The sequence below is a fragment of the Aethalodelphis obliquidens genome, unplaced genomic scaffold (genome assembly GCF_003676395.1).
Source record: "Aethalodelphis obliquidens isolate GAN/ISIS:26980383/991018 unplaced genomic scaffold, ASM367639v1 scaffold105, whole genome shotgun sequence".
Taxonomy (NCBI): domain Eukaryota; kingdom Metazoa; phylum Chordata; class Mammalia; order Artiodactyla; family Delphinidae; genus Aethalodelphis; species Aethalodelphis obliquidens.
In genome coordinates this window covers 1,229,548-1,256,318 of record NW_020838049.1, presented here as the reverse complement: position 1 = coordinate 1,256,318, position 26,771 = coordinate 1,229,548, and the positions used below count along the sequence as shown (strand labels likewise).

Below are 26,771 nucleotides of genomic sequence, written 5' to 3'. Positions count from 1 at the left end.
CAGGGAACTATCTGTTTTATTTATTACCCACTTTTAAAACTTTTCCCTACTTCATTAATTGCTGATATTACCTTTACAAATTTCTTCCTTCTTTTTTCTTTTGGTTTTCTTCTGTTATTTTCTTTTTCAAAATTTTAATTGAATCTTAGTTCATTTAAATATTTTCCATCTTTTTTGTTTTTTAATAACTATACGTATTGGTAGCATCCCATATGTTTTGATGTATTATGTATTCATTGTTATATTTTTAAATAGATTTATAAACAATCTAGTTTCCTCTTTAGCTCAAGGAGATTATTTGTTATTGAAATCTAAACATTCTGAGCTATCTTTTTGTTGTAATTTCTAGTTTTATTATATTTTGGTCAGAGAATGTGGACCCTGAGATTTCTTCATTGGAGAATTTATTATGATTTAATTTATGACCTACTTGATCAAATTTTCTAAATGTTCCAAGAGTATTTGAACAATCTAATCTCTGTTGTATATATCTATCATTGCTTATTTTTTCATTTACATCTTCAATAACTTCACTTTTTTCTGTCTACTTGATCCATCAGTTTCTGAAAAGAATATGTTCAAGGCTACTATTAAGTTTCTATAAATGTCTTTGTGTTTCCAAAGATTTTTGTAATACATATTGTATGGTTATAATTTTTGTACATAAACACTTAGGCTTAGTGTATCTTCTTTGTTATAATTAATGACCTTTTAAAATTCTACTTTCTCTGATATTAATATTACTGTTTATGCTTTATTTGAGTTATCATTTGCTAAGTTCAACCTGGTCTACCCTTACTTTTCAAATTTTTGGAACTAAATTTGGAGTCAGTTACTAAGGCATAATAAGTTTGGCACAGGGCATAATTGGGGGTAGCAGACATCTCACTACAGATATCCAGAGTCTGACTGGAAGGAGATGCACTTCCCTTCACTCCTTTCCTCTTCTTCAGTCACTGACCAGCGACAGTTACACGCTATCATTTGTACTCTTTTGTTTTGGAGCTTTTAACTCATTTCTACAGTGAAATGGTGGGGAGTAGAAGAGGAAAGACAGTGAGTTTAGCCTGAGTAGGTAAAGTGAACAAAGATGTCTTGGTGGTGGGGGGTGGGTAGGGGTGGAGGAGAAGTTATTCAGCTGTTCAAGATAGTGGGCAGCACCTTGGAAGCACTGTGGTCTTGAAAAGTGATAGGAGCAAGAGTATCTCCTTCACAACAGCCTCTGAGCCCAACCCTACACACGTATCAATCATCTGCTCAAATACTGTGGGCTCCGGTTCTGTGAAGAGACACCAGTAATGTGGCCCTGAGATAGGTGCAGACCCTGAACAAGCCAGAAGGTCTACCTACCACACCTCCTACAAAAAATTCCCTCCTCCTTTTGGCCCCAGAGACAGACAGAGAATGTCTCTCAGTGCACTGGCAATTATGACATGTTTTACAACTATAAGAACTAATACTTTAATGCCCAAATGGGGCACAGGGTGGAGGTGGGGAGAAGGGTCAGTTGCACCCCTCACCACTGCTTTCTGGTCTGGTGAGAGCCTCTAGGAAGGGCTCCAGAGGATTCTCAGGCACAAGGTGATAATAAAAATCAGATGAACAACTTCAGTTGGCTTTATTATTTTTGAAAACTCTCTATAGAAGATGCATCCTTTATTGCCTGCGCCTAGGGCAGACTGCTTCCACAGCTCCCCCACCCCCACCTCTTGGGAAGCCACTGCTGAGTTCTCACATAGATCTCAAAAACTCACAATGCAGGTATCCCATAAAGTTCCACCATCCTCTTTTATTAAAAATTCCTCTCATAGACATGCTATCTTTGTCTGCTATTTGAGGAAAGCTGAGAAATCTCATGTCTTCCTGCCTACAGGAGATTCCAGAGAGGAATGGGTACTGTTTCCTAGAAGATTAGGTAAGATTAGTCACAGAAAAGAGTTTAACCAGGAAGGCTTTGATCAAGGTCAGCAGAGTCCAAATGAGGCTTTCCGTCAATAATCATAGTATTTTCTTCATTTGATATCAAAAAGAGGGAATTATCTCTATTATCCTGAACAAATTATTCAAAAGTATGTACCTAAGCCTCCTCTTTTTAAAAGATGAGTCAATAATATCTGCCCTGTATTTCCCCCCAAATTGTTCTGTAACAATAAGAAGATGACCCAACAAAATCTGGGCAATGTGGCAACAAGAGTTGGACAGAACCTTTCCTGCCTATTACTCGCTGAGAAACAGGCCTCTTCGTCTGGACTTCTGGGCCTCCTATTCCAAAAGTAAAGAAATGACCTCTTACTAAAAGGTATCATCAACTGAAAAAGATACACAACATAAAAGCTGAGAATTATGTTTTATTCAGTAGACTTCCTAAGGACTTAAGCTCAGAAGATTGCTCTGAGGGACTGTTCTGAAGAGGGAAGGGAGGAGCCAGGATATGTAGGAGTTTTTGCAACAAAAACCAGGCTGTCGGAACATCAAAAGAGTACTGTTAATTAAAGAAAACCAGGGGCTTCCCTGGTGGTGCAGTGGTTGAGAATCTGCCTGCCAATGCAGGGGACGCGGGTTCGAGCCCTGGTCTGGGAAGATCCCACATGCCGCGGAGCAACTAGGCCCGTGCGCCACAACTACTGAGCCTGTGTGTCTGGAGCCTGTGCTCCGCAACGAGAGGTCATGATAGTGAGAGGCCCGCACACCGCGATTAAGAGTGGCCCCCGCTTGCCACAACTAGAGAAAGCCCTTGCACAGAAACGAAGACCCAACACAGCCAAAAATGAATAAATAAATAAATAAATAAATAATAAAAATTAAGGAATTCCTTAAAAAAAAAACAACCGAACAAACAAAGAAAACCAGACATCTCAAGTTAATGAGTTTAGCTCTTTTCTACATATGGGGAAATGCAAGAGTCTGGCTCACTGAAATCATTCCTTTGATATGTACCTTGGCTATCTAAGGCCAGTATCATGTTCTTTTCCATCCTGAATCCCCTCAGGGTGCACTGCTGGAGGTGGCTGCAGTGGCTGAGGGCTTGATGGCTGCAACATCCTTTGTTTACTGATATGGCAGGCGTCCACAGTATATTCCACATGCTCCTACTGAGTATATATATATACTCATTGTCTATTATTGTACAGACATGGATTTACTGGTCTTTATTTTCTTTGTGCTAAGTACATTTTGAACCAACACAAGCCTGATACCTTTATTATCATTATTACTATTTATTTTTTTGAAATAAGACATACCTACATAAAATTATATAAATCATAAGGGTATAGGTCAATTATTTTTCACTAGTTAAGCATATCCATGTAATCAGCACCCAAATAAGAAATAGAGCATGAGCAGCACCCCAGAGGTCTTCCCCGTGTCTCCTTCCAGTTACTGCCAACCCTTCCTCCTAAGGGTAACCACTATCCTGACTAACACAGCCATAAATTAGTTTTCCTGGCAGCTCTTTAACAGAAGACACGCCACTTCCATGTAGTTGCTGATAGCTCCCTCATTTTTGCTATATAAGTGTTTTATGATTTAATAAAGGACAGGGAAAAGGTGGGTAGAGTACAAGACAGATACAGAAGATAGGACCGGAAATTATCTTCTCCATAAAATATTGTCAGTTAAGACCAGTGTGTCATTTCTAGTAGGCGTGTGATCTTGTAATATTTTTGGTAAAGGAAAGCTTAATGAAGTTGGAACTATTGTGTTTCTTTCGTCTCAGATAAATTGCAAAATACCATTTATAGAAATTTTTAAAGAGAAGGAAAGCATTTCTCTGTGGCTTAACTTGATACTTGTCCAAACTTGGAAGAATTAGAGATGTACTGTATAATATAACAGTGCCATCTTAGTTTTCTTAAAGCCCTTTTACTGCAATATCCCCCAAAGTACAAACAGAATCCAAATACCAGATCTTGCCCAGATCACCAATAAATTTCCTGGGTGAGGAGGAGAGAGTTGGGGGCAAGAGATGGGGGCAAGGGGAGGGACCAGGGACTTTGCACCAACTGACTCAGGGCAGGAAACCTAGTTCCCTTTCCTTTCACCCCATATCAAATTCTCAACTGCATTCCACTGTCTGACTGGGCTGACCACAGCTGTGGTTGTTTCCAAAACGAAGATGGAATCTAGCCACACTCGGATTTAGTATTCTCTAGAACTGCTGTTCTTCTGGGCATTATTTTTAGAAGTATCACATTGCATAGGTGCTTAATTTTTCTAACTGGCTTTTGGAAAATTTTGCAAATCCTTTTCCCCCCTAAATATAAAAGACTGATGTAAGAGGCTTCTGTTCATTATATTTTTCCTTTGGGATATCCTTACCCCAATGGAAAAAGACAACATGATTGCTTGACCCAGCTATCTGCCTAAAATAATGTTGTTGGGGTTTTTTTCCAGAGTGGATAAATTATAATAGCTGAACACAGCTACATACTTGAGCATAAGTCTACAAAGTGAGAGACTGTATGGTGACTTCTTGTTACAGCTCTATCTGATTTAGATCAACCAACATTCTCTAAGAGCTTATGCTGTATCAGGCACAGTGACACAGATGACAAAATGACAAATAAGAATTCGTCCCTGCCCATAGGCGCTCACAGAGCAAGTAGCACAACAAACACAAAACCAATGATTACCATACAACAATTGCTTGTTAAAATGAAAGTACTATGTATAATATTTTGCAGAAGAAGAACTTATTAACTCCCACAGAATGTATGGTCTGGGAGAAAGTCACAGAGGGGGTGTTACAGCAAAGACAAGGACCAGACATGCCAGAGAAAAGGAACAAAAAATGCAAAGGCCCAGAGGAATGGCATAGCCCACTGTTCTTCAGAAACTCAAAGGTGATGAAGATTGTCTCAGTGTAAGCTGAAGGGTAGCAGTTGGTGAGAATAAAGCAGAGGGTTGGGGTCAGATCATGGAGGGACTTCATCTTCTAAAGAGTTTTAAGCAAAGGGCCAATATGGTTAGATTTGCAGTTTAAGGATTGACTCTGGCATAAAAGAAGCTCAATTAGAGGAGAATGAAAATGGAAGCAAGAAGCTCAATTAAGAAATAGTGTTAATCTCAGGCTTAAAATATGCCAAGCCTTTAGTTTCATGCACACTCTCATTCTCACCCTGGCCCATTCTCTTGCTCACTCCCTCTCTTTTATTTTTATTACTGCCTTTCTTTCTCCATACCCCTATAACCCTTCCTCATGCTTTATATAACACTGTAGAAATCTTAGGAAAAATCCTTAAAAATATCCCACATCATCCCACAGCCAATATACCCAAGAATTAAAAAGAACTTAGAAAAAGAAGAGAGAGGTTAGTATGACCCATTGATATAATATGTCCTGTTAATTTTTCCCATTATTATAAGTATGTTAGGGAAGGTACCCATTAAAAAATAGACTTGTCTGGTAGTCTATCTGCAGGCTTTGTTTAAATGATGGCAGACTTGGTAGCAGAGCCAGATATGGTTTCACTACTATAACAAACAGCAAAGGAGAAAGTTTATCATTACTAATGACCTGCTGGTATGCCTACCCTGCCCCAGAGCATTTGCTTGGCCTTTAGCCGTTGGCCAACCATCTCTGACCTGTCACTGGTTGTCCTCATGGGCTGTGACACAGGTGATTCCTCTGCATACTTCTGTATGGACTGGTTGGCATCTTTGTGTCCCGCTGCTATCTGGAAGGCATGGGTTTACAGGGGTAAAGGGAGGAGACCGTCTATGGTAGTGGAGCCTGCTCTATTTCTAGATATACAGATGGGCCACAGTTTGACCAGTTAGGGTGAACAAGACTTTGAAGAAAACTAGAAGACTGCCAAAGGATCCCCAGATGAACAGGTATAGATGAATCTAGCACAGAGAAATGATTTGCACTTTCAATATAAGTAGTGTATATGAATCTTAGGAGAGGGAAACATGCGGAATTTTTTTTAATCTAAAGTTATTATTTAAAATTTTCTTTAAGTCAAAATGTTCATTTATTTAGAAAATGTAAATGTAGTAGAAGGAGAGTTTGGGATATTTGTATTTGTGAAAGGGGAACAGTTTTGTTGTTGTTTCTTTTCTTTTTCTTTTTTCTTTCTTTATTTTTTTTAATACTGAGAAACACTGCTCTAACCTGCCTGTCTAATTCACCATGAATGGAAGAAAACACAGTAGAGTGATCAGCCAGAAGAAAATAAAAGCTCAAATTCAACACCTGATTCAGTGGTTTAGTAGATATCTTTCCTTCACTATGCTTCAGTTTTCCCTATAAAGCTAAGAAGTAACTCTTTGACTCTAAAAGGAAATGAATCCAGCTATTATCCTTTGCAAGAGATAGTCAGAAGGGCATGCCTTTAAAATTTGCATAAATATATGCAAAGCCTGTTTGCAAGGAGCAATTTAATAAAAAGTTTAAAGTGTATTCAAAGAACAAGAAAAACTTGTTCATTTCCTAAGTAGGTTTTGATATTTCCCTTTAAAGCAAAAATAAAATTTACTTGCTGCATAAAAATGAATTTATTAGGATCAAGAATTACATTGCATAATAAATAAGGAGTTTTTAGAGCTTTTAGAGATCCTGAATATTTCATTATGGCATAATGAAAAGAATACCAATTTATCAGTCAGAAAAATCTGGGTTCAAAATCCAACCTAAATTTCCACTGCTGGCCAAGATGGAGTAAGCCAACTACATCCTATCTCTCCTACTGATTACAGAACACTTGAGCAACACTATCAATCAACTTAACCTGCTTAACACTTAAAGGAAACTCCAACAACAGTAGAATATACATTTCTTTCAAGTGCACATGGAAATTCATGATGATAGATCAATCATAACAAATTCAAAATAATTGAACAATAATAATTTGTTCTCTGATCAAAAGGAATTACATTGGAAATCAATTACTTTCTAGAAAATTTCCAAATGTTTGAAAATTAAATGGCATACTTTTAAATAATTCATGGGTCAAATAGGAAGTCTCAAAGAAAATCAGAAATTATTTTGAACTGACTGAAAATGAAAAAAAAAACATATCAAAACTTATGGGATGCAGCTATAGCAGTGCTCAGAAGGAAATTTATAGCATTAAATGCTTATATTGGAAAAGAAGAAGGATGTGAAATCAATAATCTAAGTTTTAATGTGAAAATACCAGGAAAAAAAGCAAACTGAACTCAAAGTAAGCAAAAAAAAAAAAAAAAAAGCATAAGTCAATAGAATTGGTTAAATAAAAATTAGAGGAAATCAAGGTGAAAAAGTTTATTCTTTGAAAGATTGATAAAATTGATAAACCACTATCTAGATTGATCAAGAAAAAATAGAAGACCATAAACCTTACAGACATTAAAAGGGTAATAAGAGAATCCTACAAGCAACTCACTGCCCGTAAATTATACAACTCAGATGATTTGGACCAATTTTTGAAAGAGATAAACTGTCAAAACTCATTCAAGAAAAAATAGTTAATTTTCCTATATCTATTCATTGAATTTCACTTATAAACTTTCCAAAAATGGAAAATTCCGGCCTGGATGGTTTCATTGGTCAATTCTACCAAACATTTAAGAAAGAAAGAATAAAAATCTATACAAGTTCTTTCATAAAACACAAGAGGAGGGAACACTTCCCAACTCATTTTAGGAAGCCAATATTACCTTGATATCTAAACTAGAGAAAGACAGAAAAGAAATAAAAAGCATACTTACTGGGAAGGAAGAAACAAAACAGTCTCTATTCACAGATGATAGAGCTGTCTATGTAGAAGCCCAAGAAACCTAAAAAAAAAAAAAAAAAAAAAAAAAAGGTGAGTTTAGCAAATTCACAGGATAGAAGTCCAATACACAAAACAAAGCACATTTCTAAATACTAGCAATACACATTTGGAAGTCAAAAATTTTAAAAACAGTCACAAGCATAGTGGCATATAGAGGATGTTCAATAAATATTTGTTGAATAAGTGTTCAATTTAGCTTTCAAATGTATTCTATTTTTGTTTTTCAATAAATTTACATTTCAAAATATGTTCTTCTGGGTGTTATTAACATGGTCTGATATACTCCAAAGTATAACAATTACTCATGGACAGTAGCAGCTGAGAATAAGCTAGGTAGCTAGAAGATAGCTAGAAGCTAGGCTTAAAACATTATAATGAATAGTCTACCTTAAGCTTCTAGTAGCATGTTAGTTTCCTATAACTCATATGTAATATGCTCTGTACATTTGGGTCAATTAACGTATATCAGAAAGATTGAAAAATTACATTCTATTTGCATTGTCTTAATGATCTTACGTACATTGAATTTATTCATCTTTCAACACAAATAAGGAAGAAAAATTCTCAAGAATAACATTGCTAATAATAGCAGGAGATTAGGTCTTCAAATATTAGCATTATACATCCATTCCAACCCTCCATTTAGAATGAGAAACCACAGTATTTCTTGTTAGATAGGAATACATCTTTCATGAAGTAAACACATATTTATTAGTTATTTGTGATTAATTTTACTTTTGCATTATTATATTCATAAAACTGCAGTTCTTTCTAATAGCTATAGCACATATTCTATTTTAGTGGGTGAAACAGAGAAGGTTTAAGGTCTTTCTTTGAGGCACCAAGACGCAAACATCATTCATCTTAAAGCACTCAGTAATAAAATTATTTGTATCCAACTGTTCAAGCAGACAAATGGTCTATAAATCTATAAATGAAAAAAAATGAAATAAGAGCTTTAAAATGCTAAATATATAACCAGTTCATCTCTTGATATAGAGAAAATGGTTACTTTATATATAAAAATTGTACTTAAGATTTCTTTTTATTTCAGAAATGAAATTGAGTTATTTGTGGTGAGGTGGATGGACCTAGAGTCTGTCATACAGAGGGAAGTAAGTTAGAAAGAGAAAAACAAATACCATATGCTAACACATATACATGGAATCTAAAAAAAAACTGGTTCTAATGAACCTAGGGGCAAGACAGGAATAAAGACACAGACCTACTAGAGAACGGACTTGAGGACATGGGGAGGGGGAAGGGTAAGCTGGGACAAAGTGAGAGAGTAGCATTGACATATATACACTACCAAATGTAAAATAGATAGCTAGTGGGAAGCAGCTGCATGGCACAGGGAGATCAGTTCGGTGCTTTGTGACCACCTAGAGGAGTGGGATAAGGAGGGTGGGAGGGAGACGCAAGAGGGAGGGGATATGGGGATATACGTATGCATATAGCTGATTCACTTTGTTATACAGAAGAAACTAACACACCACTGTAAAGCAATTATACTCCAATAAAGATGTTTAGAAAAAGATTTCTTTTTATTTCAACACAAACACTTATTTGGCTTGTGGTCTATAATCAGAAGATATTCATCATAAATCACTATTCTTGCACTGAATGGAAAATTTCAACTAGAAATAAGGAAGACAGTCAATGACTCACTTTGAAATCACCAACAGAAAAGCCTTAATTATTTTGAAATCTATGGTTTTTTATTTCCTTCCTTTATATGGTTGCTTTTGTTTGCATAATTTTAGAGTGATTTTAAGTTAACACTGTCATTGTTCCATAGAATAAAACTGCTGTTATAGTGATAGTTTGGAAGCATGTGAGCATTGGGGAGGTAAATTAATGTAGTCAATAAGCTTTAGCTTTTTTTTAATCAGAAAGACTTAAGTTTAAATCCAAGGTCTCTCACTTATTTGCTATGTGACTTACACAGTAAATTATTTAACCTCTTTGAGCTTTGTTTGGCTGTTTTTTCTAACCTTAAAATGAGAATAATACATAACATTGAGTTGTATTAGAAGAGATGTATTGTTGAGAAAATTAAAAGAGATAGTATGTAAAATTCCAGGTGCATGATTTCTCATTAATGGCACTTTTTATTATTATCTAGTCTGTCCTTACATAATTATATAAGCCCATGTATTTTAAAGAGTTCACATATTTTAGTTTTTACTCTTGGATCTCTTTTGTCTGGTGAGCCTCATTATATCTTGTAGGGGAGGATCACTGGACGCAGCTATTCCTTTTTAACCAATTTTCAGAAGACCAGTGGGGATTGTGTATAGCAGACACAGCTGGCAGTCTACTCAAGTGGCTTTCAAACTCTGATCTGTACTAAGAAATTCATTTTACATCATGACCGAATATACACACAGATAACTCATAAATTTCGTAAACCACGTTAGTGCCAACTAAGTATGATGAGCTTATTATTTCTACTTATTTTATTCCATTTTATTTAATTTTTTAATGTCAATTACTCTCCATTAAATTGCTTTCATGATCCACTAATGGGTTGCGATCTAAAATTTGAAAAATATTATTTTACCCAATACCCGTCCCCTTCCTCCTTACTTCTTTGCTTAAAAACTTCATTCAGAAGTGACTTCAAATAATGTATCCCTTCAATGAAGTCAATCCAGTTTAAAGGCAAATACTGATTGGGCTGCCCTTGCTGATGATTAGTTCGGGGTGTGCATATAGTATAGTTCTGACCAATGTGAGGAGAGTAAGGAGAGATTATCTCTCTGGTTTCTTTTCTTATAAGGGCACGGAGTCCCATTCATGAGGATTCCATTCTCATGACCTAATCACCTCCGAGAGGCCCCCATTCCTAACACCATCACACTGGGGATCAGGATTTCAACATATGAATTTGAGGGGAGCTGGGGGTGGGGACAGAAACATTCAATCCATTGCACCTGGGAAAAAAGATCTTAATATAGATAGGTAGAAAAAGGAGCAACTCTTTATCCAAATTCACTGCCCCTAAAAAACTAGTTGGTTATCATTTAATTATGGTCAGTTGTCCACCAACCCATAAGTAAAATCTTTTATATAGAATGATATATAAACTATGCCATGCTCTTTAGTGAACTGAAATTTGAAATAGCAAATATTTCTTGTTGTTTCTAATAAATGGTTATAAAAAGGTGATTGTCAGCAATTTGCAAACGCACTTCAATAAGCAATATGCTACTCATTATTTTTAAAGTGCACATTAAATGTAAAGACCTAATGTTAGCAACCTTGGGGGTAAAAGCAATGATTAGTAAACCTTTGTTTTTCTTGTTTAGAGTTAAGGCTTTCAAGTATGGCTACTTTCATATATGACAGAATCACTGACTAGGCATTGAAAAAAATTCAGTCAGCTATCTGGTTGATTAATATAGAGGATATGTGGTATCCAGTTAAACTATTTTCTATAGCTGCTTCAAGTGATGTTAGGTGGGTTTGCTGTTATGGCTGCATTCAGCTGGTGGCTAAGCTGAGCAAGAAAGTTCAAGAAGGTCTCTCTCATGTGTGTGGGGCTTTGGTGTTATTGACTGGGGCATTTCAGTTATTCCCTGTGTAGCATTTCTTTCCACGTAGTGCCTGCCTCCAAGGATCTGCCACATCTCTAGAAGGATAGCTTGGACTTCTCAAGATACCATGTTCCAGTTTTAAATATCTCTATACATTGATTTCATCTGAGAAGTAAAATTAATTTACTTTTGGAATAGCTCTTCATTTATTTTCATTTCCCATTGTGAAAATAAATTGAGGTGTCCAGACTTAAATTTGGAAAATATTTTTAACTTTACAAAAGTATTTTCCAAAAGTAACAAAGACTTCTGTTTTTTAAACACAAAAAACATGTTCTCAGGGAAATGTGTCTTGAAAGGAGAAAAAGGAATTTTTTCCCCTAAGATTATAAAACATTAGGCTACTTGGTTCAATGTGTTGTCTCCCCTTCCTTCCTTCCTTCCTTCCTTCCTTCCTTCCTTCCCTTCCTTCCTTCCTAAGTGCTTTAAAATCAGAATTTATTGTGTGTTAAATTATTAAAAGTTTCTCTAGAGTTTCCTAAAGCGTTTGTGAAATGTTTGCTTGAGAAACTGGAGGAAAAAAAGGTTACAATAGCAAACATTTAATAACATATCACTGTGAAAAAAAATCCTCTATAGTAAGTTATAAAAAGATTAGATAATCTTCTCTGAGAATGGAAGAAATCTAGACTTTAAAAAATTCCATTATCTTTACAATCCATTATACTTAGACTTAAAAAATCCCTGAGGTTAACAAAGCAATTTTTCTCAGATTCAGGATAGTTATAAAATTCCAAATATGTAATCAATTAAAGAAAAAGGAGCCATCAATAATTAGAAAATTTGAGTCTATTTGCAGCATTGTCAAGGATATACATGTGTTAAAAGAAACCATTGCCCTTGATAATAAGATTGTAAACATTGTTATTGGTGTCAAGAGGAAATAAGATAAATATTCTTTTATACATATTTGAGTTGTTTTTTGAACTCCCAGCAGAGAACCAGTTGGTATCAACACTTTCATACAGGATAATCAAACATAAATTATTTCTTAAGTAATAAATAGTTAGCTTTCACTATAAAAATTTAACCAGAACTTTCACTCATGTTCTTCTCTGCTTCAGAAATTAACAGTTGTTTGTTAAATGCTCATGGATGCTTGTTATGACTGTACTGTATTACAATAACATAAATATTTATAATATACTTAATAACAAAATAGATATTACCTCTAAGTTTAACTTATATTCAAGCTTAAAAAAGTAGTATTAAATTTTCAAAGCTTTTTATGATGAGTCTAGAGAGGAAAGTAAAATATGTAGATGTCATCTCTTATAAACTCTTAGCACATCCAGAAGCCTAAGAAGTATTCTCTACCATTTTTTATTCCCATCTTTATCAGCCAGAAAAATATTTTCAATGTCATAAATGATCTTGGGGCAAAGACAAAGGCCCAAAGTGCCAACAATAAAACACAGTATCAGGGTTATAATAAATTAGAGGCTGTAAGACCCTTTAAGATTTTAGAATGATGTCAAGCAATGCCTCATAGGCCCTGAAGGATACAGAATAAATACTGTGGGCATTTTCTACAGCACTTGGATTCTCAGCCCAAGGTAGGAGGGGCCTGCCTAGAAGAGATTTATGGAAGTGGCTTTTGTCTAATGGGGTGGACTAATTTGCTAAATAAGGCTCACACAATTTTTAAGAAAATTATATTGATGAAGATACCATCAGTCAACTAAAGGAGAAGCAGTTCAAAAGGAAAAGTCTGTCCCCCTAATTCTCTACAAGTCTTTTCTTCTTAAGTCTTTTTCTCTTAAGCTCTCCTCTGCAAACAAAATTATTTCTGTATCATCTATTGCCACATAAAAAAAAATCCCAAAACTTACTGGCTTAAAACAAATGATTTTAAAATTTCTCATGTTTCTGTGGATTGACTGGTCATTCTTCTGTTTCAAATGGTGTCAGCTGGAATCACTCACATGGCTGTATTCAGATGGTTGCTAAGCTGAGCTAGAAGGTTCAAGAAGACCTCTCTCACTTGTCTGAGGCCTTGAAAATGTGATTGATTGGGGCATCTCATTTCTTCCCTATATGGCCTTTCTCTCCATGTGGTGTCTCTAGGGATTCCGCATGTGATCCTTCTCTCCAGCAGGATAGCATGGAATTCTAGCATGATGGCTCAGGACTCCAGCAGCATGAAAATGGAAACTGTCAGGCCTTATTTTCACCACATTTTATTGGTCAAAGTAAGTTACAAGGCCGGCCTAGATTGAAGGGGAAGGAAAATGGACCCCACTCCTCGAAGAGAAGAGTGGTATGCTTGTACGGGGAGGGGAAGAATTATTTGGGGGCCATCTTTGACAACTATCATAGTCCACCATCTGGCCACAATTCTTGTCCCACCTACATGCAAAACTATACTCACCCCGTACCCTAAAAGTCTCGTCCCATGATGACATTAGTTTAAGTTCAATCTCTTATCATCTAAATCAGGTCCAGATGTGGAGAAAATGCCTCAGGTATTGTTCCTCAGGTGCAGCTACTTGGGGGTGGCTTCTCTCAGTCCAGATTTTCTAGGATAGAAAAACCACACAAACACTCCCAGTCAGAAAGGGGGTCAGGGAAACGGGAGACACAAAACTACAATTGTTGTTGAGGGCCTCTACACTAAAGGCAACGGATAGTCTTTGATTGTGGTTCTGTTCATCCCTTTAGTGGTGATTTCCTAATCCATCCCTCACCTTGCTTCTTGGCTCCTCCCTCTGGGATTCTGGCTCTGCCCGCCAGTCATTCTTCCTTTTTCCTAAGAAAAGGAAAGCACTGGGTTGGAAATATTTCCTTTAAACTCTTCTTTTAAATTGAACAGTTCCTTCGTTAGCTCATTTCTCTCTTCTTGTACATTATCATCCGTAGCTGTACAAAGTTAATTGGTACTTTCATCACTCTGCCTGGAAATCTCCTTAAGAGATCTATAAACTCACCAAGTTCACTTTCTATGTTCTTTGTTATGGCAGGCAGAAGTATTGCCAAGCATTCTGTTACCATATAACTCAGGTCCTACATTTTCCCCCATTTAATAATTTCCTTACTGACTTTTTCCACCCTCTACTAAGAGTCTGTTTACTATTCTTCAAGGCTAATAGCCTTCTAACCACCTGTATTATGTTTCTCCTGCTTGTGTAATATAACACGAAACTTAGCAGGCTTAACCAACACAAATTTATTATTATATAGTTCTGTAGGTTAGAAGCACAACACTGATCTCACAGGAATAAAATCAAGATGTTGGCTGAACAATATTCCTTTCTGGAGGCTCTTAGAGAAGAATATGTTCCCTTGCCTCTTCCAGCTTCTAGAGGCTGCCCACATTCTTTGGCTTGTGGTTCCCCTCGCCCATCTGCAAAGCCAGCAACAGAGTCTTAATTTCGTATCACTCTGACCTCCTCTTATGTATCCCTCTTCCACTTTAAGGACCCTTGTGTTTATATTGGCCCATCTGGATAACCCAAGGTAACCTCTACATCTCAAGAACCTTAATCACATCTGCCAAGTCCCTTTTACCATGTAAGGTAACATATCCATAGTTTCTGGGGATTAGGATGTGGATATCTTGAGGTAGGGGAGCATTATTCCGTCTACCACAATCACCTTTCAGCCTCCACTAGCAGTCTTCTTGACACTCTTCCAATCCCCAACCTGCTACCTAGTCTTAAAGCCAGTACCATATGTTTCTGCATTTTGTTAAGATTACATGCTACTCCAGATGCCAATTTCTCTATCTGTTGCTGAATAACAAATCACCCCCAAAAATGTAGTGTTTTAAAATAATAACAATCATTTATAAATTCTCTTAATTCACTGTTTGACTGTTTATATTTTTTGCTCCCCATGTGTGCTGGGGTCACTTCTGCAGCTGCATGCAGCTGATCTCACTCAGTCACCAAATGTAGGAAGGGCAGGACCTGAAGCAAAGTGGCTCTCTGCAGTTGAGCTAGACTGTGAAGAAACTGGAAGCTGGAGGTTGCTGACCTCATTCAGCAAGCCCTTTCTTGAAGATGAATCTGGACAGCATATCTCTTTGCTTACCACAATCCACCCCTTGCTTCATATAGGTCTATTTCTCCATGTATGTTTAGGAAGCAGCTCCTACAAGAGTGAAGGGGCCTCTTTTCCTGAGGGGAACTTAGAAGATAGAGGTTAGTGGGACAAACTACAGTCCCTACTGCTGTAGTAAGGCTGTAGAATACTTGTCATCTCCCCCCTCCACTATCAATTCTAGATTTCCCTCATCCTCCACTACCACCTCTGCTGCTGTTGTTGGCTTACCTGGTGTTGTGACCTAGACCCTCATTCCCTGAGGGGTCTGAGTTTCTGCCATCATGCATTTATCAGGATGGAATTGCTATACCTTCTCTTTATATTCACAATTTGTTAAGTGGGCTCCATATTTACTGTTTCCTACCTTAATGGTGAGTGTAACAGGATCCCTATCTCCTTCTGATGATCAGAGTCAATTACCCCTGGCAAGAAGGTGTCCCCTTTTCTTGCCTGCTGGTCTCTGGGCACAAGGAGCCCAAAGTACCCAGGTAGCAGCTGCAGCTTATATTTCAATGGAATTTTTGCTCTATTTCTTAGAAGTGTATCCCTTTTAGGGACCAAGACCTCTCAATATGCAGAGTTCAGAGTTGTGAAGACAGGAAACATAAATAGCCCTTTAAGGGTCCTTAGAAGTGATTGTAAGGGCTAGGGACACTCCTGCTTTCACCCCTTGGCTCCTAGACCCATATTTTTTGTACGGAGGCACCGTGCCATACAAATATCTTTGATCCAATGCATATAATACATCTTGGAGTATGGCATCTCACTCTTTCAGAGTATTGCCTCTGAACTGGCATTCAGCTGTACCTTCAGCAGGTTGCTCCGAGGCCCTGTCAAGCTACCAGTTTCTGGGTGGTGAGATATGCGACATTATCAGTGGATCCTGGGGATAAGGGTCCACTCCTGCACTTCCTTTTTTGGCAAAACAGGTTCCCTGGTTTGATGTGACATTATGTGAGATCTCATGCTAGAGAATCTAATATTACATAACACTCAGATGGTGGTACTGGCTGAGGCTCTTTGGGTAGGAAAAGCAACCCCATATCTGGAATATGTGTCTACTCCCGTAACAAGAAACAGGTGGTCACTCCAGGATGGAAGGGGCCTAACGTAGCCAACTTGACACTTGGTCTCAAGGAATGGTGTCATATCGGGAGCTCAGTGTTGCTCTCTATTGCTGGCAGTTTGGGCATTCAGCAGCAGCAGAAGCTAAATTAGCCTTGATCAGTTGAACCCACACTCTGTCTTCATCCCTTCTCCAGTGGACACTCCATTCATGTGCCCAAGGGCCAGCACCAGTTGGCCAATGACTGAGGCAGATGATGTCAACTGGGCAATTTATTCAGTCTTCTTTATTGTTTAGTGCCTCTTCAGTAGTGGATGCTCTCTGGTGGGTGTTACATGGGATACAAAGACCTTCACTGTTCATGCTCACGCTCAGTGCCAATATGTCCATCCATAGGCCTCTATTTCAGACTTCCTGTGGTTGATCTTCCAATATTTCTTCTCCTAGGACAATCGCCAGTTCAGCCACTCAGACTACTCAGTTCTGGACAAGCTTTGTGTGCAACTAAAGAGGCCCACTTTCTGTAGAGCATCAGTGGTACTTAGCCATCCAATTCTGGTATTCTTAACTCCATGAGTTCCTTCATGAGTCTCAAGTACCTGATATCCTGCACTCACTAGTTCATTCTCTTCCACAGGTGAACTCTCTCATTTTACCACTGGTGAAAGCTGCCACCTTGAGCCAGGGGCTCCTTATGTTCCATGTGCCACATGTGATGGGTTTCTCACAGGCATCTTAGACCACTACTGGGACCAACTGTCACAGTACGGTTCTTTGAAGATCCTGAGATGGAATTTGGGCTGCAAGATATTTATCACAGAGCACTTGTCAAGGGAAGGGGAAGAAGCAGATTGTGCAGAGGAAGAAGTCAAGCTGCAAAGGAGGAAGCTCTGGAGTGAGTTTTGCCTGACATAATGTGATGCATTAGGCTGAAATGGCAAGGGTTTTACATCCCCATTGTGTTCGGTCCTCAGATCTAGGGAAGATGTGACCTCAGGTAAAGTGTTTTCTATAGCTGCTGCAGATGAAGTGCTGACAGCTGGAGAATTTCTGTCCTCCACACTTCCTGAGGTTCATCAAGTCTTTCCTGGAAGGGGGATCAAGGCAGCACATCTCCATATCTATCAGAGCACCTAATCCATTTGCAAATCATCTTTGGCTCTAACTTCAAATATATCCAGGATCTGACCATTCCTTACCACTCTTTTATTATCATGACTGCTCTTGTCCAAGCACGTATCATCTTTCACATGGACTATTGAAATAGTATTCTAATTAATCTTCCTACTTAACTCCTTACCCTTTTACAGTCTATTTTTCACAAATGAGTCAGAATAATCCTTTAAAAATATAAGTCAAATCTTGTCACTCCTTTGCTTAAACCCTCCAATGGCTTCATATCTCACTCAGAGTAAAATCCAAACAACTACCATGGTCTCCAAAGCATTAAAGATGTGACCCCTTATCCCTACTCCACTATGATCCAGTCCTCAACCACTTTTTCCCCTCCAACAAGTTGGTCCAGCTAAACTGGCCTCCTTCCTATTTCCCAAACATGCCAAGTATATTGTTGCCTCAGGGCCTCTGCACATACTTTTTCCCTTTCCTCAGAATGCTATTCTTTGTGTTATCTGCACACTCACTTTCTCTCCCTTCATTCAGGTCTCTGCTCGATTCTACTATATTGAGGCTTTCCAAGATGACCTTATTTAAAATAGCATCTCTTTCGTGCACCAGTCACTGTTTGTCTCTTACTCTGCTTTACTTTCCTTCTTAATACTTATTACCTAATGTGCTATATCCACTACCTAGAAAAGAATTTGGCATGTAGTAGGCAACCAAAAATTTCTGTTGAATGGATGAATCCTGGGATTTCCCTTTGCTGCTGTCTTGATGCCCTCTCCTCCCTTTTGGTTTCTCCCTTCTTTTCTTTCCCCATATCTCCTCCCTCTTGGGTCTCCCTCCCACCCTCCCTATCCCACCCCTCTAGGTGGTCACAAAGCACCGAGCTAATCTCACTGTGCTATGCGGCTGCTTCCCACTAGCTATCTATTTTACCTTTGGTAGTGTATATAAGTCCATTCCACTCTCTCACTTTGTCCCAGCTTATGCTTCCCCCTCCCCATATCCTCAAGTCCATTCTCTACTTCTGTGACTTTATTCCTGTTCTGCCCCTAGGTTCTTCAAAACCTTTATCTTTTTCTTTTTTTAGATTCCATACATATGTGCTAGCATACGGTATTTATTTTTCTCTTTCTGACTTACTTCACTCTGTATGACAGTCTCTAGGTCCATCCACCTCACTACAAATAACTCAATTTCGTTTCTTTTTACGGCTGAGTAATATTCCATTGTATATATGCGCCACCTCTTCTTTATCCATTCATCTGTCAATGGACACTTAGGTTGCTTCCGTGTCCTGGCTATTGTAAATAGAGCTGCAATGAACAACATAGTACATGACTTTTTTGAATTATGCTTTTCTCAGGGTATATGCCTTGTAGTGGGATTGCTGGGTCATATGGTAGTTCTATTTTTAGTTTTTTAAGGAACCTTCGTACTGTTCTCCATAGTGGCTGGGTAAGTTTACATTACCACCAATAGTGCAAGAGGGTTCCCTTATCTCCACACTCTCTCCAGCATTTCTTCTTTGTAGATTTTTTGATGATGGCCATTCTGACTGGTGTGAGGTGACACCTCATTGTAGTTTTGATTTGCATTACTCTAATGATTAGTGATGTTGAGCATCCTTTCATGTGTTTGTTGGTAATCTGTATACCTTCTCTAGAGAAATGTCTACTTAGGTCTTCTGCCCGTTTTTGGATTGGGTTATTTGTTTTTTGATATTGAGCTGCATGAGCTGCTTGTAAATTTTGGAGATTAATCCTTTGTCAGTTGCTTTATTTGCAAATATTTTCTCCCATTCTGAGGGCTGTCTTTTCATCTTGTTTATGGTTTCCTTGGCTGTGCAAAAGTTTTAAGTTTCATTCGGTCCCATTTGTTTACTTTTTTTGTTTATTTCCAATTCTCTAGGAGTTGGGTCAAAAAGGATCTTCCGGTGATTTATGTCATAGAGTGTTCTGCCTATGTTTTCCTCTAAGAGTTTTATACTGTCTGGCCTTATATTTAAGTTTTTAATCCATTTTGAGTTTATTTTTCTCTACAGTGTTAGGGAGTGTTCCAATTTCATTCTTTTACATGTGGCTGTCCAGTTTTCCCAGCATCACTTACTGAAGAGGCTATCTTTTGTCCATTGTATATTCTTGCCCCCTTTATCAAAGATAAGGTGACCATATGTGCATGGGTTTATCTCTAGGCTTTCTATCCTGCTACATTGATCTATATTTCTGCTTTTGTGCCAGTACCATACTGTCTTGATAACTGTAGCTTTCTAGTATAGTCTGAAGTCAGGGAGCCTGATTCCTCCAGCTCTGTTTTTCTTTCTCAAGATTGCTTTGGCTATTCGGGGTTTTTTGTATTTCCATAGAAATTGTGAAATTTTTCATTCTAGTTCTGTGGAAAATGCCATTGGTAGTTTGATAGGGATTGCATTGAATCTGTAGATTGCTTTGGGTAGTATACTCATTTTCACAATGTTGATTCTTCCAATCCAAGAACATGGTATACCTCTCCATCTGTTTGTATCACCTTTAATTTCTTTCATCAGTGTCTTATAGTTTTTTGCATACAGGTATTTTGTCTCCTTAGGTGGGTTTATTCCTAGGTATTTTATTGTTTTTGTTGTAACGGTAAATGGGAGTGTTTCCTTAATTTCTCTTTTAGATTTTTCATCATTAGTGTATAGGAATGCAAGAGATTTCTGTGCATTAATTTTGTAACTTGCTACTTTATCAAATTCATCGATTAGCTCTAGTAGCTTTCTGGTAGCATCTTTAGGATTCTCTATGTATAGTATCATGTCAGCTGCAAACAGTCACAGCTTAACTTCTTTTTTTCCAATTTGGATTCCTTTTATTTCATTTTCTTCTGTGATTGCTGTGGCTAAAACTTCCAAAACTATGTTGAATAATAGTGGTGAGAGTGGACAACTTTGTCTTGCTCCTGATCTTAGAGGAAATGGTTTCGTTTTCTCACCATTGAGAACGATGTTGGTGTGGGTTTGCAATATGTGGCCTTTATTATGTTGAGGAAAGTTTCCTCTATGCCTATTTTCTGCAGGGTTTTTATCATAAATGGGTGTTGAAGTTTGTCAAAAGCTTCTTCTGCATCTATTGAGATGATATGGTTTTCTCCTTCAGTTTGTTAATATGGTCTATCACATTGATTGATTTTCGTATATTAAAGAATCCTTGCATTCCTGGGATAAACCCCACTTGATCATGGTGTATAACTCTTTTAATGTGCTTTTGGATTCTGTTTGCTGGTATTTTGTTGAGGATATTTGGATCTATGTTCATCAGTGATATTGGCCTGTAGTTTTCTTTTTTGGTGACATCTTTCTCTGGTTTTGGTATCAGAGTGATGGTGGCCTTGTAGAATGAGTTTGGGAGTGTTCCTGCCTCTGCTATATCTTGGAATAGTTTGAGAAGGATAGGTGTTAGCTCTTCTCTAAATGTTTGATAGAATTCACTTGTGAAGCCATCTGGTCCTGGGTTTTTGTTTGTTGGAAGATTTTTAATCACAGTCTCATTTTCAGTGCTTGTGACTTGTCTGTTTATATTTTCTATTTCTTCCTGGTTCAGTCTCAGAAGGTTGTGCTTTTGTAAGAATTTGTCCATTTCTTCCAGGTGGTCCATTTTATTGGCATAGAGTTGCTTGTAGTAATCTCTCATGATCCTTTGTATTTCTGCAGTGTCAGTTGTTACTTCTCCTTTTTCATTTCTAATTCTATTGATTTGAGTCTTCTCCATTTTTTTCTTCATGAGTCTGGCTAATGGTTTATCAATTTTTTTAATCTTCTCAAACAACTAGCTTTTAATTTATCTTGCTATCATTTCCTTCATTTCTTTTTCATTTATTTCTGATGTGATCTTTATGATTTCTTTCCTTCTGCTAACTTTAGGGTTTTCTTGTTCTTTCTCTAATTGCTTTAGGTGTAAGATTAGGTTGTTTATTTGAGATGTTTCTTGTTTCTTGAGGTAGGATTGTATTGATATAAACTTCCCTTTTAGAACTGCTTTTGCTGCATCACATAGGTTTTGGGTCGTCATGTTTTCATGGTCATTTGTTTGTAGGTATTTTTTGATTTCCTCTTTGATTTCTTCAGTGATCTCTTGGTTATTATGTACTGTATTGTTTTGCCTCCATGTGTTGTATTTTTTATAGATTTTTTTTCCTGTTACTGATATCTAGTATCATAGCATTGTGGTCAGAAAAGATACTTCATACAGTTTCAATTTTTAAAAATTTACTAAGGCTTGATTTGTGACCCAAGGTATGATCTACCCTGGAGAATGTTCCATGAGCACTTGTGAAGAAAGTCTATTCTGTTGTGGTTTTTTTTTTTTATTCTGTTGTTTTTGAATGGAATGTCCTATAAATATCAATTAAATCCATCTTGTTCAATGTGTCATTTAAAGCTTGTGTTGCCGCTCCAGAGCCCATGAGCCACAACTACTGAAGCCCACACGCCAAAAGCCCGTGCTCCACAACAAGAGAAGCCCACACACCTCAATGAAGAGTAGCCCCCACTCACCACAACCAGAGAATAGCCCGTGCGTAGCAACAAAGACCCAACGCAGCCAAAAATAAAATAAAATAAATTTAAATAATAATAAAATAAATAAAGCTTGTGTTGCCTTAGTTATTTTCAGTTTCGATGATCTGTCCATTGGTGAAAGTGGCCTGTTAAAGTCCCCTACTATGATTTGTTACTGCCTATTTCCCCTTTTATGGCTGTTAGCATTTGCCTTATGTTTGAGGTGCTCCTATGCTAGGTGCATATATATTTACAATTGTTGTATTTTCTTGGATTGATCCCTTGATCATTATGTAGTGGCCTGGTCTCTTGTAATAGTCTTTATTTTAAAGTCTATTTTGTCTGATATGAGAATTTCTACTCCAGCTTTCTTTTGATTTCCATTTGCATGGAATATCTTTTTCCATCCCCTCATTTTCAGTCTGTATGTGTCCCTAGGTCTGAAGTGGGTCTCCTGTAGACAGCATATATACAGGTCTTGTTTTTGTATCCATTCAGCCAGTCTATGTCTTTTGGTTGTAGCATTTAATCCATTTACATTTAAGGTAATTATCGATATATATGTTCCTATTACCATTTTCTTGTTTCAGGTTTGTTATTGTAGGTCTTTTCCTTCTCTTGTGTTTTCTGCCTAGAGAAGTTCCTTTAGCATTTGTTGTAAAGCTGGTTTGGTGGTGCTTAATTCTCTTAGCTTTTGCTTGTCTCTAAAAGTTTTAATTTCTCCGTCGAATCCGAATGAGATCCTTGCTGGGTAGAGTGATCTTGGTTGTAGGCTTTTCCCTTTCATCGCTTTAAAAATGCCCTGCCACACTCTTCTGGCTTGCAGAGTTTCTGCTGAAAGATCAGCTATTAACCTTATGGGGATTCCCTTGTATGTTATTTGTTGCTTTTCCCTTGCTGCTTTTAATATTTTTTCTTTGTATTTAATTTTTGATAGTTTGATTAATATGTGACTTGGCGTGTTTCTCCTTGGATTTATCCTGTATGGGACTCTCTGTGCTTCCTGGAGTTGATTGACTATTTCCTTTCCCATATTAGGGAAGTTTTCAACTATAATCTCTTCAAATATTTTCCCAGTCCCTTCCTTTTTGTTTTCTTCGTCTGCGACCCCTATAATTCAAATGTTGGTGCATTTAATGTTGTCCCAGAGGTCTCTAAGACTGTCCTCAATTCTTTAATTTTTTTAAATTTATTCTGCTCTGCAGTAGTTATTTCCACTATTTTATCTTCCAGGTCACTTATCTGTTCTTCTGCCTCAGTTATCCTGCTACTGATTCCTTCTAGAGAATTTTTAATTTCATTATTGTGTTGTTCATCATTGTTTGTTTGCTCTTTAGTTCTAGGTCCTTGTTAAACGTTTCTTGTACTTTCTCCATTGTATTTCCAAGATTTTGGATCATCTTTACTATCATTTTCCTGAAATCTTTTTCAGGCAGACTGCCTATTTCCTCTTCATTTGTTTGGTCTGGTGGGTTTTTACTTTGCTCCTTCATCTGCTGTGTGTTTGTCTTCTCATTTTGCTTCACTTACTGAGTTTGGGGTCTCCCTTTCGCAGGCTGCAGGTTCATAGTTCCCGTTGTTTTTGGTGTCTGCCCCTAGTGGCTAAGGTTGGTTCAGTGTGTTTTGTAGGCTTCCTGGTGGAGGGGACTAGTGCCTGTGTTCTGGTGGATGAAGCTGGATCTTGTCTTTCTGGTGGGCAGGACTGGTCCAGTGGTGTGTTTTGGGGTGTCTGTGGGCTTATTATGATTTTAGGCAGCCTCTCTGCTAATGGGTGGGGTTGTGCTCCTGTCTTGCTAGTTGTTTGGCATAGGGTGTCCAGCACTGTGGCTTGCTGGTCGTTGAGTGGAGTTGGGTCTTAGTGTTGAGATGGAGATCTCAGGGAGAGCTTTCGCCATTTGGTATTACGTGGAGCCAGGAGGTCCTTGGTGGACCAATGTCCTGAACTCAGCTCTCTCACCTCAGAGGCACAGGCCTGACACCTGGTTGGAGCACCAAGACCCTTTTGGGAAATCTGAGGTCTTCTGCCAGCATTCAGTAGGTGTTCTGTAGCAGTTGTTCCACATGTAGAGGTATTTCTGATGTATTTGTGGGGAGGAAGGTGATCTGCATCTCTTACTCCTCTGCCATCTTGAAGGTCTCCCCCGGATCTCTTTTTTGTCTAGTGCTTGTTCTTTTTCATACTATACCATTCTTGTTTTGTGAATACAATATAGTTTCTTTTTTTTGAAGATATTTAGTTCTTTTTTTTCCTTTCGTTCTCTGCTTGTCTGTTTCCTTTGGATTTCCCCCACCTCTTTCTAATTTGGAGTCTTCCACCAAGTGTTATTGATGGGTGGTGGTCTTCATTGCAGGCTCATTGAGTGTTTAGCCAAACTTTTCACTAGGGTCTTTTTTTTTTTCCCTATACAACCTTTTATTCAGGTGACCAAGTAGTTAATCACAGTCATAAATAATGTACAAATTAAAAATTTCTCTTACTCATGAACTTAATGGGTGAGTAAACTTTTTCTCCTTTGGGGGCTGTTGTTTTCTCTGCCTGGATTCAAGAAGTTTACAACCCTTAACACCCTGTGTGCATTTAAATGTTTGCAGCTTCAGTGTGCTGTTTCTATCACCCTAAAGAAAACACACACAGTTCTTTCCACTGAGGAGGTGGTAAGGGGCCACATTTTTTGTGACCCAGAGCCCTGACTTTTGAACCTGATGCTGAAGATCCCGTGTTGTGTCTGCAGCGCTGATGACTCAGGGAACATTTCAGTGAAGCATTGTTCCTGGTTTATTTTACTGTTTTGTTTCTCTCTGTGGAGCTGGTTTCTATCATCCAGGTTACTGGACACAGGGGGTTATGGCTGGGCGGCTGAGACTGGTTAAGGGGCCCCCACACTAGGGTCTTTTAATTGTCAGTATTTGGAGGCAAAAGTGTGGTAAAATTATCATCTGCAGTAACATGGAAGACAGAAATGTACCTAATACCCTCATGGCATTGGTGAGAGTTTGAGGCAGAATTTTGAAAGAATAAGCTGGCTGCTATTCACAGCAATTTATAAGGTACTCTAAGACAAGCTCAAAAATAAGGAAGTGGTAATGTAAATATTATTGAGAGGGAATATAGGGCCTAGATTGGAAAATGAAATTGTTTTTCACCAAATCAAATGTTTGATCATTAAATATAACCTTAGGACAAAGAACAAATCCAGGGTATTGCCATTATGATGGCCTCAAGTAAAAGACCAAGCAAGGTCTAACTACACACTTATTTTGTACAACCTCTGAAGGAATTAAAGAGATGCCTTTCAGCTAAATCAAAGGGCTACTAGAAAGATTAAGGAAATTAGAAAAGCGGTATGTTCAATACATATACATTTCTACAAACTAAGCCATGAGTACTTGGAACATCTCGGGCCGAACTAGTTAGCGAATGTTTCTCTAATTCTCTTCTGCTGGTCTTCCAGACCTTTATTTCCCCAGCAACTCCCATATTTGGGTGAACCCCAATTCCTTTATTAAAGCTCTTCATTCATGTAATACTTTAATGAATCTGCTTTCCTCACCAAATACAGACTAAACCACCTGGCTTCTCTAGAAAAGAGAGGCTCAGGCAAAAATTAAATCTATTACTTTATTAGAAGGGGCAATCTAGGCTGGTGAGAGTAAGGGAGTAAGGCTAGCAGAGATTGGGAGCAAATGCAAATTGATAAATTACTGTATAGCATTTGGTTTCTGTTTCATGAAAAGCCATGAAGAGACACTGCTGATAATTTGCCAAGTACAGTTGTTTAGCTACATGGTACCTCTCTGGGCAGGAGGGTGAAAAACTATGCCTCAGAATAGCCCATGAGAAGGGAGAGGAATTTGTCCAATGGCTTCTTCTAGTCCATTGATCCAAGTTTTCCAGACAGTTAACTTCACTGCTCTTCCAGATTGCATCATCTAGCCCTTTTGACAATCACTGGGGAAACCCTGTGGCATGATGCTTCCTTGAGTCCAGAAGTGTTGGGATGGGCCAGAGATTCTGAGCACATGGCTAGTTGACCTCAGGCAGAAGAATCACTCCAGCCAGCTAGTAGTGTGTCACTATGTAGGGTGGTAGCTATGGCAAAGTGGCTGGTGGCCTAGGAAACAGTGGGGCCAAGAATGTGAGAAGGCACTTGAGGAAGGTGTGTCTGATACTATATCCAAAGATGAGACATATATGGGCACAATAATGCTGTATAATAATAGCTATAAGGCTTCAGAAGCATAACAATGGACTTCCCTTGCTCACAAATCTGGAATCAGATAGGTGTCAGTTAGGTGGTTCTGCTGATCTTGGCTGAGATGGTTCACATACATGGGGCTTGACTGGCTATCAGCCAATCGAAGACAGGATTCAGCTAGGGTGACCAGGGTAACCTGGCTCTGCTTCATGCATGTCTCACCCTCAAGGAGGCTAACCCAGACATGTATGTGTTTATGGTGACAGCAGTAGCACAAGAGTAAGTAGCAATACACCAGATGTTTGGAAATACATATGGCCCAGAAAGTACTTGAGAATGTACTTCAAAGGAGCATGAAAAAAAGAATACAGGGAGGAGTAAAAAACTAGTGTCATTTTTACAGTCTTTCATACCAAAGAAAAACAAGACAAGTACAGACAA

At 38.1% G+C, this 26,771-nt stretch overlaps 1 long non-coding RNA gene across 1 annotated transcript; it reads right to left on the bottom strand.

The window, feature by feature from the left end:
* Positions 1–4,781: 4,781 nt before the first annotated feature.
* Positions 4,782–18,405, bottom strand: LOC113614826 (uncharacterized). The gene is made up of 4 exons (XR_003430739.1): positions 14,053–18,405; positions 13,737–13,884; positions 7,696–7,764; positions 4,782–5,678 (listed from the first exon to the last, which is right to left on the bottom strand). It is a non-coding gene; the product is annotated as an uncharacterized LOC113614826 (long non-coding RNA).
* Positions 18,406–26,771: the final 8,366 nt, after the last annotated feature.